Here is a 20,272-nt window from a genome sequence, read left to right on the forward strand (position 1 = left end):
GATACTCTGGGTACTGCTGATGTCACAACCCAGGCTGGACAGACCAGGAAGGGGTTGTGGTGAAGCCAGAATTCCATCGGGCTAAATTAAGGTGAAATGACATTGTTAAACATTCATGGCAGAAGCAAACTGAACTTGGGAGGCATAACAATAGGTGGTGGGGTTTCTCACAACAGGAACTGGCATGGAACTGCCTCAGTAAACCAGGTAACCCATGGTAACCATATACATCAATTCAGGGAAGACAATAAGGAGAGCCCTCCCGCTGAGTCACAAGGTTCAGAGTGGACCCCCTTGCTTTCTAGACTCCTTCTCAGAGAGGAGCCTAGGGGCAGCTAGAGCCACTCCTAGTCCCAGACTTGGTCAACCGTTTTATGTCTAAAGCAATGAGGTGTAGGGATTATGGAAAAGGAGAGAGGAAAAGAAAAGAGAAAGATTTCACCAGCCCTGGGTCCAGCGTTGGTCCAGCCAGGCTAGAGGTCTAGTTCCAGTGGGTGCACGTGGGTGGTGCTTCAGTTTGTGTCCTTTTATCATCTCCTTGCCCCTCCTTCAGGCGGGCACTTGAACTCATTAGGCTAATTAGGTATCATGCGTGGTTTGTGCTTTCAGAACCTTCAGGGAAATGGGTCTTCAGGGAAATGGGTCGGTTTAGGGAGTAACTTCTCCTTCCCTGCAGGTATGGCCAAAGATCAAACAATGGTCATACATGGTGAGCTGCCCTGCTCAGCATATCAGAACAGAGCTGCACATCCCCTGGCAGGCCCATTGCTGATGTCCTGTGCTGATGGCTGCTTTTCACCTGTGGTTTGTTGTTATGCAGAACTTGCCCTGCCACAATGTTTGAGACATTAACTCTTTCAGTCCCTCACATGTGCTGTTGCAAGCAAGTTCCATTCCTTCCCTCAACTGCAAAAGCCAGGCCCCAGTCTCTGTCCATCACTATGGGCGTTTGAGGCATTAACTCCATCCAGTCTCTCTCAGCTGAAATGCACACTACCACTTTACCTAATGTTATAGATGAAACATTTTATAGGCAGCTGGGAGAAGTCTCACAATTGCTAGCCTTTGTTCTTGTGGGGAATGTCAACTCACCAGATGTCTGCTGGAAATACAATACAGGGCAGAGGAAACAGTCTAGGCAGTTCCTGGAGTGTGTGGACGATAACTTCCTCACTGCTGTGGTTTAACCCCAGCCAGCAACTAAGCATCATGCAGCTGCTCACTCGCTGCCCCCCCCCCCCCCCCCCCAGCAAATAATCTCTCAGGAGAGAGATTGTACTTACTGTAATGAATAATTTATTAACAAACAATAAATAGATTGTATGGGGAATTTTAGTGGGATATTAATCAGATTGCACATTACATCTGAAATAATGTCAGAATGCATCTTCCTCTTAGGCACTGGTGGTGTCTGTTTGGTGGTAAAGAATGGACACACAGGGAATTAGAATGATTTTCAGCTTTAACAAAGAAACAGGAATCTAAAGACAACAAGGAAAAGTCTGATATACCTGAAGCCATTTCCATAGGCTGTAGCACTTTACTGGGACTATTATTTCTACTCTTCCATTTTCTTCTCCTGCTCAGTCACCATGTTGTGCTGCTTCTTGCTCAGACGTACCACCTGACTTGCACCTCCTCCTCCTCCCAGTTTTTGGCTTTCTATGGCCACCATCAGACAAAAATAAATAAATAAAATAAAAAAATCAATTACTGCTGCCAGTTGCAAGCCAGGTCTTGCTTTCCCTCATCTATGAGCAGTCCCTGAAGCAGGCTGTCAGGTTTCAGTATTTCAGCAAGGAGAAATCAGTCCCACATGTCCTGTTAGTGATAGGCAGCCTGCACTTCAGCACTGCGCTCCTCCACTAGTGTACAACATTCACATCCAGGAAGCAGCAAGTGCAGTAAAGCAAGCCATTCTCAATAAATGAGTTGTAAACCTAATTTTCACAGTTGTCAGACAGGAATATACTTTCAAATCTGGTCATTTAATAATTAAGTGTATAGCGAGACAGCTGAAGTAATCTATGCCCTTGCATAACAGCATCTCAGCCTGGAGAAACATGAACAGGACCTGCCTTTTCTGGCATGCTGAGACTAGTATTCCCCACCTACCCATAAACCCTGACCTGTTGAGCTAAGCAACACTGCAGGCACTTTGATGACCAGCCTCCTCTTCAGCAATCAAGAGATGTCCAATAACCTCCTCCCAGAGAGAGCTGGGGAAAAGGGTCAGCTCAGGAGAGAAGGGATCCTCAGAGTGATGGAGGAGGAGCATCCTCTTCAGTAGACCAGAGCTCACCGCCTTCACTGTTACCACAGTGAAGACACAACAAGGACTGCCACTAAAAGTTGTCCCCAGCATCTTCATAAAGCTTGTACAACACATGCTGAGCCACATGCCACTGTCTCATAGCTCTGCTGTTTGTTTAAATCTTAAGTCTGAGAAGAACGTCTTCCAGATGAATATGAAAGACAAGGTTCAGGCTTGGAAGGAGACCAAATATAACAGACACCAAAAAACTTTGAATTCTGAAAAGGAGGCTAGATGCTTCTGCAGCTAAGCAGGGCACCTTGGCTGTCACAAGCACCACCAGTTTTGTTAGAGCAAACCATTTCCCAGCTCCTCCTTTCTTATGAGCTTATGCCAACCACAAATTCATTGGGAGGCTTGCTTGGACTTTTGCAGTAAAATATCAGGCTGATTTTTCTTTCCCAAGAAAGCTGTTTAGTCAGATCCAAAGACTGACACGCTGTCTCATTTACTTTCTGAAGGCAATTTACAGACAGCAGCAAGAATTAACATGGGAATGGCTGGCTCTGCTTATGCCAGTAACTCATTAAAAAAAAAACAAAACACACAGCACACTTAGTTGGCATTATTTCCTCCAGCTACACTGCAACATGAAGGTCTCTCTCTCTCTTTGACTAGGCATGATGTCACATGGTATGGAATACCCCGTTGGCCACTTTGGGTCAGCTGTCCTGGCTGTGTCCCCTCCCAACTTCTTGTGCCCCTCCAGCCTTCTTGCTGGCTGGGCATGAGAAGCTGAACAATCCTTGACTTCTTAGTATAAATACTACTTGGCAACAATTGAAAACATTAGTGTGTTATCAACATTCTTCTCATACTGAACCCAGAACATAACACTACACCAGCTACTAGAAAGAAAATTAACTCTATCTCAGCCAAAACCAGGACAGAATACAAGCTATGAAAGTTGCTACATGCCAGGAAACCTTTACTGAACCACTAAAACTAGGGTTGGACAGTGCCTCAATATATCATAGCATCTTTCCTGTTACCCCAAAACAGGCGTAGCTAAAGCAAGTGGCTGAAGTTGGCCTCTTGATGACAGTGCATCATGCAGGCACATGGGAAGTACATATTAGCACTGTCCAAAATGCTTCATAAGAGATTTGGACAACTGGCTCCACTGAAGTACTTTCTAAAAGGAAGCAAATACCAAAGAGAATGGAACCAACTCCAAGAAAACCAGAGCAAGAACTAGTAATTACTGTAAACTAATGAGGATCATCTGAGGAATACTTTACAAGAGGGAAGTAATTTTTACAAATTGTGTTCATTGTAAGCATGAGAAGTGAAATGGCAAAGTATTAAAACTGAGCCACAGTTATAGACAACTCTGCAAACTAGAAGATTAAATGACATGTCCAGGACTTACATATTTTTTTTATGAGATAGTGTATGGACAGCTGAACACCAATAAACAATATCATCAACAGTAGATAGCTGAGAACCTAATTATGTAAACAGTTAAACCTTCACCTCTGCATCAAATGTGGAGTATTTTCAGGGAAATACAAGCTGTTATAGACGCTCATGACAAATTGGAGGAGCCAATTTGTAGTGAATAAAAAAGGTCGAATTTATTAGCAAGCGATAAGAGAGCAAAACAGCGCTGGGTGGCCAGGGAGGCAGTGCTCCGCCACAAGCTCGCAACTTTATGTTATAGTTACATTCCTTATATACAGTTCACGTACCCCTTTCTTGCAAGTCTCCACCTTGTCCCGCTTCTTCTTTCTTCACTCGTGCAGGTTTGTTACTAGGCAGATTCGGTCGATCTTCTCAAGGACGAGTGTCTTTTGATGTAAAATGTCTTTTAATGTGGAGAAGTACGGTCTTGGCAGAATTAATCCCCTTATCTGGTAGATTATAGCTGTTGTTCTTTTCCCTCCTTAGCTAGTAAGTTATAGCCGTTGCCCTCTTCCCATGACCTTTACACACCAATTAAGCAAGTTTTGTTATTTACACAAGGCATCTGCTAACTCTCAATATGTCTCTTCTCCCTTCTCGATTTTATGAACAAAGTTAACCCATTCATTACACAAGCCTCCAGCTTGTTTTCTAAATGGTAAAGCTACAGCCCTCCATTGTGTAAAAATGCTCACGGAGCTTGAAGTACACACACAGTTAGTATTTTAATGTCACAGATTTCTTCAGTCTTGAATCTATTAATTCAGTTAACAATAGTGTTGTAATTAAAAAAATTTTCTTCTTGTTTGACATCTCAGAGTGACAAGCACTACACCCCTCAGGTGTACAGCATCCAGGCTTCATGAATGTTGTCTTACCTTGTTTATTAGCATTTCTTTATTTATCTGCAGTTTACAAGTGCATCTTTAACCTTGCCTCAACAAAGTCTAAGGTTAATCAGAAAAGCCATTTTTCCAATATGCACCATAACTCTCTCCAACGAGCTTTCAGAGTTTTAAAATAGCTTCAGAATTACAAGTCTAGATGATCTGCTCTAAAAATCCTTATACAACCTCTAAATGAAGAGGATTCATTTGGCCCCTGAAGGTAGCAACTGCAATTTCTTTGGTTTGTTAAATTCAGGATCAACATCGCAACTTACTTTCTCACAGCTTCAAAGTTATACTTGACTACATGCCAGTACAAGACACTTACTTGCAGACAGGTCCTTGTAAATATTCATCTACTTGTCACTTTTCCCACATTTCCAAACAAAACTACTACTACTACAAAAACTACTACACTGTAGTGTAACCACTGCTTGTAAAATGGCATCTTCAGAGCTATGCTAATCTCATTTGCAAAGATGTGGAAAACAGAACAAAAAGCAATAGTCTCATAAATCACTTAAAAATCGGTCTATTAAAAAGCTAACTCTTCTACACAGGTGCACACTTTTGTGTAACTCATCTTCATATGGAGTAATATTCTTCAACCACATTTGTCTTTTTTACACATACAATATGCTTTGTATCATACAAATCTATGAGCTCTTTGATTCACTACTAACATATGTTGTGGATTGATTCAAAGAAATTAACTCAATAGTTTGATTAACTATTAAGTAGGTATTCCTTATTGGCAACGCTGGATGCATAGGGGATCGCTCCACCTATGGTGCACACCGTTGGGTCTAATTGTGCAGGTTAAGTACATGTTCTACATACATATTCACTAGATTTCCGAGAAACGTTATACATATTAATTAGCTTTCCGGGAAACTATTAGCATATGCAAATGTCCTTTACACAGGCACATTGAAGGTCTCTGGTGGTCTTCAGGAGTCCTCTGGTGGTCTTCCATAGTCTTCCTCACTTGTCCGCTATTTGACCCTCCTTGGGTGATTCTGCGCAGTATGGTCTTTTACATGTTTTGATACATCAGTGTTTGTTAGTGCTCTTATTATCTAAGTTTTCATTAGTGGTGTAGAATCATATGGATCATATGGTTAGTTTAAGCTAAATTATCTACAAGGATGAGAACAAAGGCAGGAGTTCTTATCTTTTCTGGCCCTATCTATTCAAGCAGGGCCTCTACTTGTGCCTTCTCAACAAGATTGTAAGTTCATCAAACATTTAATTAAGTTTTGTGATTGCTCATGGTTCCTTCTTGCTCATCACTCCCAAGTACCAGTCTCTGACAGGCTTAATCCTTGACAAACACCAGTCTTTGGTATGTAAAGTTACAGAGAGACAATCATTAAGCAATTAGCAGTTCCTTCTCTATATCAGGCTATAGATGATTTTCAGTAGAAGTGAAACAGTATCTACCAAACAATATCCCAGCACATCAAACTCCTGATAACATACTGTCGTAGTTTAAACCCAGCCGGTAACAAAGCACCACCCAGCCGCTTGCTCACTCCTCCTCACCCCCAGCCACAGTGGGATGAGGAGAAAATATAAAGAAAGGCTCGTGGGTCGAGACAAGGACTGGGAGGGATCACTCACCACTTATGGTCACGGGAAGAAGACAGGCTCAACTTGGGGAAGAAACAAAATCAATTTAGTCTACTACAAATCAAAACAAAACAAGGATATTAGCAAGTAAAACCAACCTTAGAACAACTTCCCCCCAACCCTCCCTCCTTCCCGCCTCAGCTCCACTCCCGGTTCTCTCTACCTCCTCCCCCTGGCGGCGCAGGGGAACAGGGGATGGGGGTTGGGGTCAGCTTGTTGCCGAAAAACTCGGAATAAAGAACTTATCAACACCAATTTAGTGTAGATAAGCAGACACTTCTTTATTAACGGCCGGGTGCGTGGGTGAGTCCTCTCAAAAGACCACGCACACCTGAGCGCCAAAATCATGTACCTTATATTAAACTTATTCATTCATATTCATTAGATTTCCAAGAAGGGTTATACATATACATTAGATTTCTGGGAAGTTATTAACATATGCAAATGTCCTTCTGCGCAGGCGTGGTGATGTCTCTGGTGGTCTTCAGTAGCCCTCTGGTGGTCTTCCGTAGTCTTCCTCACTGTGTCCGATAGTTGACCTTTCTTATGTGATTCTGCGCAGTACGATTTTACCATCATATATTAGATTTACATAAAAGTACATTCAATGTTAATTCTTAAATTTAGTGTTTCTAGTGATTGGCCCTTAGGCTCACTATCTTATTAATATTCTTATGTTCAAACAATCATTGGTTAATCTCGCTTAACTCTACTGATTGGAATTCTCGATAATTAGATCGAGGTGGGAAGGGTAAGGGGTTTCCAAGCAGCAAACTGGTGTCCATAATGGTTTCCTTAGTTCCTTAAAACAAAACACTACCAATCAACTAATCTCTGTCCAAGTCTCTGTGGTTAAATGATTTTGGACAATACTCTAAAGTTCCTTTGTTCCTATGACTACATCTCTAACTTAACATTTTCATGGTTAAATGTATAATATGTAATAGATATGTATCGTTTTGTTAAAATTCTTATAATTCTACATTCTTATTAAAATTAAATATGATTAATTCTGACAAATCAATAACAAATCAGTAACAAGCTCGCCACACATGCCTCTGCCGCTCCTTCCTCCTCAGGGGGAGGACTCCTCACTCATCCCCTGCTCTAGCATGGGGTCCCTCCCACCGGAGACAATCCTTCATGAACGTCTCCAAGGTAAGTCCTTTCCACAGGCTGCAGTTCCTCACAAACTTCCCTGACGTAGGTCCTTTCTGCGGGCCGATCTTCAGTCACAAATTGCTTCAGCGTGGGCTTTCCCATGGAGTCACGGCCATCTTCGGGGGCATCCGACTGCGCTGGCATGAACTTCTCCACAGCCTGCAAGCGGGCAATTGCTCCGCGCTCACCTCCATGGGCTGCAGGGGCACAGCCTGCTGTTCCACTACAGGCTGCAGGGGCATCAACCTCCTCAGGTACCCCTTCTCCCCCTCCTTCCTCACTGACCTTGGTGTCTGCATAGGTGTTCCTCTCACACTCCAATCCCCCTACTCGCTAGGGGTTCCCCTTCTTAAATATGTTATCCCAGAGGCGCTACCACTGTCACTGATTGGGTCGGCCTGGACCAGAGGCGGGTCCGACTGGGAGCGGGTGGGGGTGGGGGGGTGGGGGGAGCTTCTAGCAGCTTCTCACAGGAGCCGGCCCTGCGGCCCCTCCCCCGCTACAAAAAAAAAAAAAAAAGCGCCACACAAACCCATCACTCACACATTGGCTGCTTTTTCTAGAAATAAGAAAAAACCCCAAGTCTCTCTGATACATAGAAATTCTTAGATAGGCTTTAGAGATGTGTAAAAATATTAAATGTACTGCTGCTAAAGGACCAGATGCTTCATCAAGCCTGAAAACCATGATTCTGTTGGGAGCTACTACACTCCTCTGAAGTCCTATTTTGAATTTACATGAGACATACACAGCCAACTATAGGAGCTTTAATTCATCCTTATTGCATTAAACATGGCTATACTCCTGCTTCAGCAGGCAAAACATAGTCTGCTGCCCAATTCTTGGGCTGGTCCCAATCCTGTACCACCAGCATAAGCTAGAGACCACATGCAAGGGATGATTCTGATAACAGATGAAACAGAAACAAATCCAAAGCATTTCAACAGATCTGTCCTAGCTTGGCTATACTGACAGAATTACAAATCTTTTTAAGAAATGTAAGCAAATACAGTTCCAAGAAATGAGAAGGAAGAACAGAGAAGTGCTGATTTTCCAAACATGCTTTAGTGGAAGAGAGTTCTGCTAAGTAAAGGGTTTATTTTCATTCTCCAATTTGTATTTTTGTGCTTTGAAAAAATTCATAGTCTTGTCTGCTGATCTGTGTGGAGACCTCAAAACCCCATTTTTCAGATCCTTATCCAAAATAGAAACCCCAAAGGATTGCTCACCTACTTGAAATTTCTTCCATGCATTTGTGTTTAAAGAATCTGGAACAACTTTTCTAGCAGATGAGAAATCAGACATTAAGTATAGAAAGGTGGTTTTTGTTTTTATAAACAAAATTACCCCCCCCCAATATTGCTTTGCTTATTTTGAAAATAACTCTATTCAGTTTATACAGAAATATTCTCATTCATCTAATTTGTGATTTTGTTAAGGAATGACAGAAATAAAACCCGTGGGAAAAAAAAATAGTGTAGAATTTTGGCATTCTATAATTAGATGGTTAGAAATCACATCTAACTTAACCAGAAATAAGAATGTTTCATTACCAGGATACGTAGATACAACCAACCCTTTCGGTACAAAATCTTTGGTAACAAAGACTCCAGTTCCAGCAGACACCAGGGAACTTCAGTCTCGAGTAATACTAAACCCCAGTGTATTAAACAGAACTTCTTCTGGACTAAACACATGTTGACTCTGATAGTTACATGAATTTACTTTTGAGCACTTCCACTCAACAGTAAGTAATTCCAGATATATACATTTAATTTCGGGAAATAAGGCCAAGATATGCATTTGTCTACTGAAATCATTTAGAAACAGAGCTTTAAATATTTTTCAGTAGTGTTTCAAGGACATCATCAGAGATAATTTTGTCTTGGGAGCTTTCAGGAACATATCAGAGGGTCCTGTAAAAAAAAAAAAATCTTAAGATTACATGTTTCCTAAATAAAATACAGAAGAGTCATTTTACAGCAGCAGGTTATCATCTGCACTATTGTTTTAAACAAACCTAAACTCTAAAGAATATTCTTTCATACCAGTCCTACTATAAACCCATCATCTGATGTATTTACAGCAACACAAGTAGGTTAAATCCCAATGAGCTCTTAGTGACAAACATACCACAAATCAAATATATATATTTATATAAATGTTGATAATCAAATATAAGTTCATTACACTTTAAATGAGGAGAGGACAAATATTACGCTGACTAGAGACAATTTATGTTACTTACAACAATGTCCTATTCATTTAAATTCAAGCACTACTTTTACTTTTGAAAAGGTGTCAGCCATCTTATCAGGGGGAAAATTTTTTTTTAAAAAATAAATTTCTATCTGGCTACTTCCAGCTCTGATTTTAATGTTAAATACCAGTCTAAAGTATCCAAGTATTAGCATTTTACACCAGTTAAGTGACACAGAAGGCTGAACTGCTTTTGCAAAGCAGCCATGTCCCAGTGAAAAACCCGAGTTACCTCCTGCGGTAACCCCGATCACTCCCAAAAAGCAGGGGGGAAGCAGGGTCTCAGCCATGGCAGCCCCTCGCCCCCAGAGGGAAGCTCTCTTCCACCTTCAGCAGCTACTCAAGACTGGAAAACCCTGCGGGAAACCCACCAGGCAGAGCCGGCTGCTGACACCAGCTCAGCTGCTGCCTCACCCCACTGGAGGGCAGAAAGGGCAGTGGGGCGGGCTTCCCCCCAAGTGGCCTCGACGAAGCCTGGGGGAGTTGCCGACTGCCTAGGGCCTGCCCCCCGCCTCACTTGCACTTGCAGCGGAGATTGAGGTCCAACCAAGGCATGAAAAGGTACGTGGAGATGCCCCAGCGCCGCCGCAGGTCGTTTGGTGTCACTTCACCTTAATTTAGCCTGAGGGAATTCTGAACTCAACAGGACTCCTTGGTCTGTCCAGCCCGGGACGTGATATTTTTTGCATAGTCGGCAGGATTCCCTCGGTGTTGCTAAAGCAATCATTAGGACCAGGTCCTTACTGTGGCCTCTCTCTGAGAGGAGTCATACACAAGGAAGATAGTTCTCAGAGGACTAATAAAGGGATCTGATACTGTATTGGGTCTGGCTGAGATGGAGTTAATTCTCCCCATAGCAGCCCTTGTAGCGCTGTGCTCTGCATCAGTAGCTAGAAAGGTGTTGATAACACACCAGTGTTTTGGCTACTGCTGAGCAGTGCTGGCACAGCATCAAGGCTGGCTCTCCAACATTTCCACCCTCCCTCACCGGCAGGCTGGGGGTGGGCAAGATCTTGGGAGGGGACATAACCAGGACAGCTGACCCAAACTGGCCAAAGGAATATTCCAAACAAATCATAGAATCATAGAATCATTTAGGTTGGAAAAGACCTTCAAGATCATCGAGTCCAACCATCAACCATGCCCGCTAAACCATGTCCTGAAGTGCCTTGTCTACGTGCTTTTTAAATACCTCCAGGGATGGTGACTCAACCACTTCCCTGGGCAGCCCGTTCCAATGTCTGACAACCCTCTCAGTAAAGAAATTTTTCCTAATATCCAACCTAAATCTCCCTTGCCACAACTTGAGGCCTTTTCCTCTCGTCCTATCTCCAGCCACTTGACAGAAGAGACCAGCAACCACCTCACTACAACCCCCCTTCAGGTAGTTGTAGAGAGCAATAAGGTCTCCCCTCAGCCTCCTTTTCTCCAGACTAAACAACCCCAGCTCCCTCAGCTACTCCTCATAAGACTTGTGCTCCAGGCCCCTCACCAACTTGGTTGCCCTTCTCTGGACACGCTCCAACACCTCCAGCACCTACAGGCTTTCCTGTAGTGAAGGGTCCAAAACTGAACACAGTACTCAAGGTGTGGCCTCACCAGTGCTCAGTACAGGTGAACAATCACCTCCCTGCTCCTGCTGGCCACACTATTCCTGATGCAGGCCAGGATGCTGTTGGCCGCCTTGGCCACCTGGGCACACTGCTGCCTCATATTCAGCTGGCTGTCAACCAGCACCCCCAGGTCTTTTTCTGCTGGGCAGCTTGCCAGCCACTCTTCCCCAAGCCTGTAGCGCTGCATGGGGTTGCTGTGACTGAAGTGCAGGACCCGGCACTTGGCCTTGTTGAACTTCATACAATTGGCCTCAGCCCGTTGATCCAGCCTGTCCAGATCTCTCTGTAGAGCCTTCCTACCCTCGAGCAGATCAACCCTGCCTCCCAACTTGGTGTCATCCGCGAACTTGCTGAGGGTGCACTTGATCCCCTCATCCAGATCATTGATAAAGATATTAAACAGAACCGGCCCCAATACTGAGCCCTGGGGAACACCACTTGTGACCCGCCGCCAACTGGATTTAACTCCATTCACCACAACCCTTTGGGCTCGTCCATCCAGCCAGTTTCTCACCCAGTGAAGAGTACACTTGTCTAAGCCATGAGATGCCAGCTTCTCCAGGAGTATGCCATGAGAGACAGTGTCAAAGGCCTTGCTGAAGTCGAGGTAGATAACAGATATTCCATACCATATGATGTCAGCTCAGATATAAAAGCTAAGTAAAGGAAGATGGAAGCAGGTGCATTTGTTATTTTACATTTGTCTTCTGGAGCAACCACTACATGTAATGAAGCCCTGCTTCCCAGGAAGTGGCCAGACATCGCCTGCCGATGGGAAGTGGAGAGAGAATAACATAATTTGTTTTCCTTTGCTTTCACTTTATTAAACTGTCCTTATCTTGACCCACGAGCCTTTTGTTATATTTTCTCCCCCCTGTCCAGCTGAGGAGGGGGAGTGATAGAGCGGCTTTGGTGGGCACCAGGCATCCAGCCAGGGTCAACCTACCACAGATACCTATAATTGTGTGTTCATTATGGCCCCCCTGCGGGGTCCAACCGTAGACTGTACCCCTCTCCTGGAGAGATTAGAGGGGTACAATGCCCAGCCCTCTCCCCTTGGTATGATGTTGGTTTGTGCAGTTTTAGGAGCCGCTCTGGTGGCAGCACAACAGGACGAACACCTAGCCCAAGAAGTAGAAGGGGAGATGATAAAATCCCTTCAAGAATTAGTGAAGACTTTGCAGGAGCAATTGGAAAATGAGACAAGAAGTCTCTCCAACCAACTCACCACCGAGTGAGTGACTAACCAGAGACTACATACCGCTTTGATGGAGGCTTTGGAGCAGGAAAGGGTATTAAGGGAGCAATTGGATGACATTGAAAACCCCTTTGAACTTTTATGCATGGATAGCTACCGATGCAAATGGAAAAGACCACCGAATCCACATGTGATGGATAATACCCTCGTTTTAATCTATGTATGCTTTATATTTGCACTTTTTAAAACCAAAGAGAAATGGAGAAAGATAGCAAGGGACCCATGTTAGTCCTAACTATATTAATTGTTATTTGTGTTATCATTTTATTGTTACTTCTAATTTCTGTCTGTTATTATAGGGAAAGATGCTTTGTGAAGCCTTTTCCCTCATCCTGATCCTTTCTACTGGAGGACAGGGAAAAGATTCTCCAGATTTAGCTTGGAATTTGATTCAAGGTTTTATGCACCTCTGGAATAACACCAATCAAGGTATTTGTATAGCATTACTAAAATGTGTCGACGAAGGAATTAAATTTGGCCTCATTAATCTAAACATCACCAATCTTGTGAAAAGGAGTCTTGTCTATGGTAATATTTTATGTAAACCAAATTGCTCCTGGAATGACACTTCCTGGGGATCTTTCATGGCTCTAAAAAAATCCCTCTGATGATTCAAAGATGTATCTTCTTCCCCAAGGAGGAAAACTTGAATCTTGTGATGGTGGTGTTAAAAGAACATGAGGTCTGCAGGATGTTGAATCTAACCGATGGAGAATGCTGTCTCACCATACACAACACAACTACCTCCTTAGAAGAAGCGCAAAAGAAGACGAGATAAGTTACAGACAAGACTGGAGAACTTTTCCAAGCGATGCAACCAAGAGACCGGTTCAATGGAGGACTGTTGCTGACCTCTCTCCTAACATCCTTGGGACTCACGGGGTGGGGAAAATGGTTTGTTAACATTTGACTCATGTTATGTGGATTTCTGTTCTTAATGCTTGGCCTTGCGATTGTTCACTGTATGATTACCTGTGCCCTCTCTTCTCTCCCTCTTCTGTCCACTATGTATGAATCACGATGGCCGAAGTTTTGTACCAGTCAAAGCTTTGTACATGTTCTCTCTCTCTCTCTCCTTTTCTCACTCTCCCCTTTCTTTATGTCTAAATCACCACCCTGGGAGAAGACTATGGAGAATCCACAAAGATTATATAGACAATGTTTGAGCTACAGGGTGGTGTAAGAGACTGGAAGAGTTAATGTCTCAAACATTGTGGTGGGGCAAGTTCTGCATAACAAGGAACCCTGCATAACAAGCTGATCAGCGCAGGACATCAGCAACAGGATGAGGAGGGACCCTGTTCTGATATGCTGAGCAGGGCAGCTCACCATGTATGGCCAAAGATCAAACAACAGTCACACCTGCAGGGAAGGAGAAGTTACTCCCTAAACGACCCCCAAAGCCCACCGACCCATTTCCCTGAAGGTTCTGAAAGCACAAACCATGCATGACACCTAATTAGCCTAATGAGTTCAAGTGCCCGCCTGAAGGAGGGGCAAGGAGATGATAAAAGGACACAAACTGAAGCACCACCCACGTGCACCCACTGGAACTAGACCTCTAGCCTGGCTGGACCAACGCTGGACCCAGGGCTGGTGAAATCTTTCTCTTTTCTTTTCCTCTCTCCTTTTCCATAATCCCTACACCTCATTGCTTTAGACATAAAATGGTTGACCAAGTCTGGGACTAGGAGTGGATCTAGCTGCCCCTAGGCTCCTCTCTGAGAATGAGTCTAGAAAGCAAGGGGGTCCACTCTGAACCTTGTGACTCAGCGGGAGGGCTCTCCTTATTGTCTTCCCTGAATTGATGTATATGGTTACCATGGGTGTGGAATGATTGCTGGAGGTGACTTTTGATATGACACCCCCCCCCCCCCCCCAAGGGAAGGTGAACCTCCAGGGTGGAATGTAGTGGTCACGTAAAGAATCGGTTCCATGGTAGTTCTCTAAGCAACATAACCTGCAACTTTAGGTGTTAGCAACACCAGGGGAGCTTGGTGTGCTGACTCTGAAAAGTAACATGGAGGGTGGAGCAGAGTGGAGATGCCATGGCCAGGCTCTGTGATTGCAGGGATAGGGAACTGGAATGATAGGAACGAGAACGTTTGTTCCCTGCATTGAATCCACTGAAGCAAGGAGGTAAAATAATGGGGGTTCTGTCAACCTAATGCCCTACTTCTGATTTATATCACATGTGCCCAGTTCTAGGGTACTGACATGCAACACCATGTCCTTTGGGTGAACTTTGCTCATTATAATATCATTATAATACCAAAACACACCTCCATCCCAAAAGCTACCCACCTCCAAGGTGCAACCACCCCCCCGTGGAGCATGTGCTCTGAATTTTTTCTAGCATATACCTTTAAAAGCAAAGGGAGAAAACTTTATACCAATCAAAGTAAAGGTATGTATGACTAGAGTCACTCAAGCTCCACCTAAAAGGAAAAATAGGATAAAAAGACCCAAAAGGGGGAAGACTATTAGGGAAGATACCATCATAGACAAGTCGGGAGGACATTGCTGACTTCTGGAATCAGTTGACGGGCTGAACCTCTCTTTCCCCCCATAGGGATGCCTATTGGGTGAGATTTGAACACTTGGCTGTACCGAGTGCTTCCCCGGGAAACTTAGAATTCTTTAGAGTTCTTTTCTTTCATAATTTTATGTGCTTGTAGTCGACTGTATTATCATTTGCATGTGCTTTGCAGTGTATTTATCATCGGCGATCCAAAAGAACCTGTACTGTTGCTTTAATAAACTGCGCTGCTCATTAATCTAGTCATGATAGTTCGTTAATGCAACCAAATTCCCTAAGTCTGGTAATTCTCATGCGTTGAACATGGCTAAGCCAAGAGTGCAGTGTGCTATAAGTGCATCCGTCATCGTGATAGTTATGCGACCGGACTTATAGCACTGAATTGGACATTACTCAGAAAATAAACCTAGCTGCCCCCAGCCCCCCTGACATCTGAGGATAAACTGGAATGCAAGGGGGATTATTTTCTGCCAAATTCCTTTACCTTTTAACGCAACGCACGGGTTACATAGTTTACTGAGGTAGTTTCATACCAATTCCTGTTGTGAGAAGCCACACCATCTACTGTTACCCCGTCCATGTTAAGGTTGCTTCTGCCATAAAACGTTCAACTGATTGTTTGGTGTCGTTTCACTTTAATTTAGCCGGAGGGAATTCCGAATTTACCATGACCGACCCCCCCCCCCCCCAGCACAGGTTGTGACAAGACTGTTAGCACCTCACAAGACTGTTAGCACCTCAGATGATCTAATTGATAGGAGTAGATCAATAGCCCAGAGCTGAAACCTGTTAACATTTCTGTCCACTTTTGAATAATATTTGGCCCTGGTGACAAGGAGACACGAGTTATGCTTTGTAGCATCATAAGCAACTGCAGCTTGAAACATACAGCCCGCTTACTGATGTGGTCTGCATGATTTACAACAAACCTAACAAAAGGAATATATTTACAAATCATGAGCATTTAGGACTCAAGTGTGTGTGGGGTGGGGGCAAAAACTCTTTTGGTGCCACATTCTACCATCAATTGTCTGTAAAATGAACCAAAAAAACTAGCAAAGAAAATAATTCAGCGATTGATCTTCAAAAATTAACTAACTACATTATGTGTTGGTACCTAGGTGTAAGTTTACATAAATCAGCACATCTGCAAATGGAGTAACATTTGGGGAGAGTGATAACAAAAAGATTTATCAACTTCATAGAATGAGATTAAAAAAAGTGATATGAAATTGTTCATAAACCTTGACTAGAGTGCTAACACAACCTGGACTACATGCTGTGACCCACCCCAGCCTTACTTAGCGTTCTTATGAGCAAGGTACTTTATTCTGACAAAGGCCGCCAAATTATTCTTTATACATCATAACTTTAGAACCTGTTAAGAGATACCAAAAGTAATCTTATGATCTCCTTGGTCACTGTTCTGTCTCAGTCTCCCTTCTTTGCTTAGGTACCTACTTTCATAAAACTTGTGTCTTTAATGCTGTTCCTGATCTTTAATTTTAGTTAAAATCTGCCAATGAAGTCAAAAGTTGTTGGGAAAACAAGACAGAACATGACAGCATATATCTTTCTTGGAAAATGAGCTTAAAAAAATAATCATAAGCAGCTAGTGCTTTGGAATTGGTTTTTGGGTGAACAGAAAGCAAACCTCAAGTCACTGTCAAGGCTTAACTCCTAAGTCTGGATCTGAACTCTTGCCAAGAGTTTGGGATTTCGAGCCAGACCCACCAAAACAATGAAACAAGCAGGAGAATTCACTTCCCGTCTCAGAGCCTTGCAAATATTTATAAACTGCCTCCCGATTTACTCCATATTCACTTTAATTCTATTGTTGATCTTGCACATTTTTCCAAGAACAGGAACTGAGCAATGATATACTGCAAACTGAAATAACTGAGGGAAATAAAAGGAAATGGCACAGTACATCAGGGTAAGCCTCAGCTTTTGGCTGGCTCAAAGTACTTTCCTGCCATCTTCTGGACTTTCTTTGTAATGACATGGAAGAAAGGTAGCAATTCACAACTGAAATTCTGAACTTCAGCAGCTGTGTGCCTTAATGAGAAAACAACATACATGTTTGCCACAGTATATGTATATTGTAGCTCTTAAAAGCAAGACTGTCACATTCATGATTCAGCTCAGCAAGGAACACTAAGCAATGACAGAAAAGCTAGTAAGGGAAATAGTGTCTCAAGAAGTGGGCACAGTCAGGGCAGAACAGCCATGCATGAGTTTACCAACTCAGATGATGAAAAGGAAATACGTGATCCTCATGACATTCCAACATGCTCTGAAAGCAATCATTACATTTCAGTGAGAACTTGCAAAGATGAAACACTGTCAGACTTCAATCTATGACAGTCACATAGAACACAATATAATATTATTCCCACCAGAGAAACCAAAATGGACGTAACTTACTATTTGCCTGTGGAAGAACTGAATATGTCCTTTGCAAATGAAGACATTTGGTTCCATAAGTAGGTGTATTTGACATTTACTGCCAACTGCTGGAGACTGGTGATCTCTGCCATCCCTTGTTCCTAAAAAGGAGACCGCAACATTATAACTACCACACAGTACTGTAAAATTCAGGAGTTTTATAGTAAATCAAATGAAGGAAAAATACCTTACACTCAACTTATCTTTTATTTAACCCTCACCATGTGTTCTTCTTGACATTTCAGTTAATATATTTTTCTGATTTTAAAAATCAGATATTAAAATTTAACTGAAGATTGCTTCTGCCAAGTTTTGCTAGTGAATTGATATGTTCATCTCTATTTGCAGAAAAATCACATAAGTAATGGAGAATATAAAAACTGATCCTTCAAAATGTAGAATTTAGTAGTCACAAAAGAGGTGTCGTGGTTTAACCCCAGCCAGCATCTAAGCACCACGCAGCTGCTCTATCACTCCCCCTCCTCAACTGGATAGGGGAGAGAAAATATAACAAAGGGCTTGTGGGTCAAGATAAGGACAGGGAGAAATCACTCAACAATTACTGTCACAGGCAAAACAGACTTGACTTAGGGAAAATTAACTTAATTTATTGCTAATCAAACCAGAGTAGGGCAATGAGAAATAAAACCACATCTTAAAACACCTTCCCCCCAACCCTCCCTTCTTCCCTGGCACAGCTTCACTCCCGAATTCTCTACCTACCCCCCCCCCAGCAGCGCAGGGGTGAGACAAGGGGAGTCAAAAGAATCTCAGTAGACATAATAAAGGGGGATGAAAGATGATGTTCAGCGCTTACATTGTTGAAATTAGCTGTGGCAGAGACAGTCCTTGATAAGAAGAGCTGGTCCCAAGAACTAGCCAATGAGGCAGAGACAGTTCCTGATAAGAAGCAGGAGCTGGCCCCAAGAGCCAGCCAAGACTGGTCTTGCGACTTGGGTAAATACCAAGAAACCACGGAGCCTGCGGAAGAAAAAAGGTTATTAGCGGTGATGAAGAGGAGTCATCTATCTTCATCTCTGCGACCACCAGACGACCACCATAAAGAGGCACTGCGCAAGCGCAGTTGAGAGGAGACTATGGAAATGACCTCTCGGAGCTAATTTTAATATGAAGCGGGGATAGGTCATGCATATGTATAGGCATATTGTGAATATGTAATACCTGACTGTATAAACTTGACGCAAACTGCCAAGTCGGGCACGTACGACTCTGGTGGGACTACCCCCCATGCTGCCCAGCGCTGAATGAACATACCTACTTTACAATCTCACTGATTGTGGAGTCTGTTTTCCGCATGTCAGGGGGATGGAGAATGGGGGTTACGATCAGTTGATCACACATTGTCTCTGCCACTCCTTCCTCCACAGGGGGAGGACTCCTCACGCTCTTCCCCTGCTCCAGATTGGGGTTCCTCCCACAGGAGACAGTTCTCCATGAACTTCTCCAACGTGGGTCCTTCCCATGGGCTGCAGGTCTTCGCAAACTCCTCCAGCATGTGCCCCCCGCAGGGTCACAAGTCCTGCCAGAAAACCTGCTCCAGCATGGGCTCCTCTCTCCACGAGTCCACAGGTCCTGCCAGGAACCTGCTCCAGTGGAGGCTTCCCACGGGGTCACAGTCTCCTTCAGGCATCCACCTGCTCTGTCATGGGGTCCTCCACGGGCTGCAGGTTGAGATCTGCTCCACCATGGACCTCCATGGCCTGCAGGGGGACAGCCTGCCTCACCATGGTCTTCACCACGGGCTGCAGGGGAATCTCTGCTCCGGCACCTGGAGCATCTCCCCCTCCTCCTTCTTCACTGACCTTGGTGGCTGCAGGGCTGTTTCTCTTACATGTTCTCACTCCTCTCTCCGGCTGCAGTTTCTGTGCCCCAGCAACTTTTTTTCCCTTCTTGAATATGTTATCACAGAGGTGCTACCACTGTCGCTGATTGGCTCAGCCTTGGCCAGTGGCGGGTCCATCTTGGAGCCAGCTGGCATTGGCTCTGTCGGACATAGGGGAAGCTTCTAGCAGCTTCTCACAGAAGCCACCCCTGTAGCTCCCCCACTACCAAAACCTTGCCATGCAAACCCAATACAAGAGGCTATAGAACAGTTGAACTTAATTTTCAACTATCCAAAAATTAATTTTAAAAATATCAAAAAACCCCAGAAGACAAGCAACTGAAACAAGCCCTAGTTTTGCAATACATAATCAGATTGCCTGAATAAGGAGAGATTTGTTTGCTACTAAAATCAGAAGCAACAGAACCATTTCTCTGAAAACCATAAAATAGCAGATTAACTTCCAAGATACACCTCAATGCCTCCAGAACTGGTCTAACCAAATCAACTCACTTGACTTGGCAATTAATAGTTATGTTTCTGTAGTAACACGAAATGTAGACATTTAATGTTAGATCTAAAGGCATAAGCAAAATGAGGTTCATAGATACAGAGCAGTTCCTACCTTTATTATCAATTAAAAAAAATATTTCGTGTTTGTTGCTGCCCTTTATCTAAGCATTCTTCATTGATATACCGAAAATATGCATATATCAACCGATATTTGTATGTCATTTAATATTAGAAATAAAGTCTTATTATATCAAGTATTGTATATGAACTTGTATATAAACAGTGAAGTGTACCAGAAGTATTTTATTCACATTGTTAAATTGAACATATTTACATTAAAATAAGCAAAGGACAAAATTTGTTCAAAAACTTTTATTTACTATAAAGAAAAAACACCAAAA

Source organism: Accipiter gentilis, chromosome W, assembly GCF_929443795.1.
Source record: "Accipiter gentilis chromosome W, bAccGen1.1, whole genome shotgun sequence".
NCBI classification, from domain to species: domain Eukaryota; kingdom Metazoa; phylum Chordata; class Aves; order Accipitriformes; family Accipitridae; genus Astur; species Astur gentilis.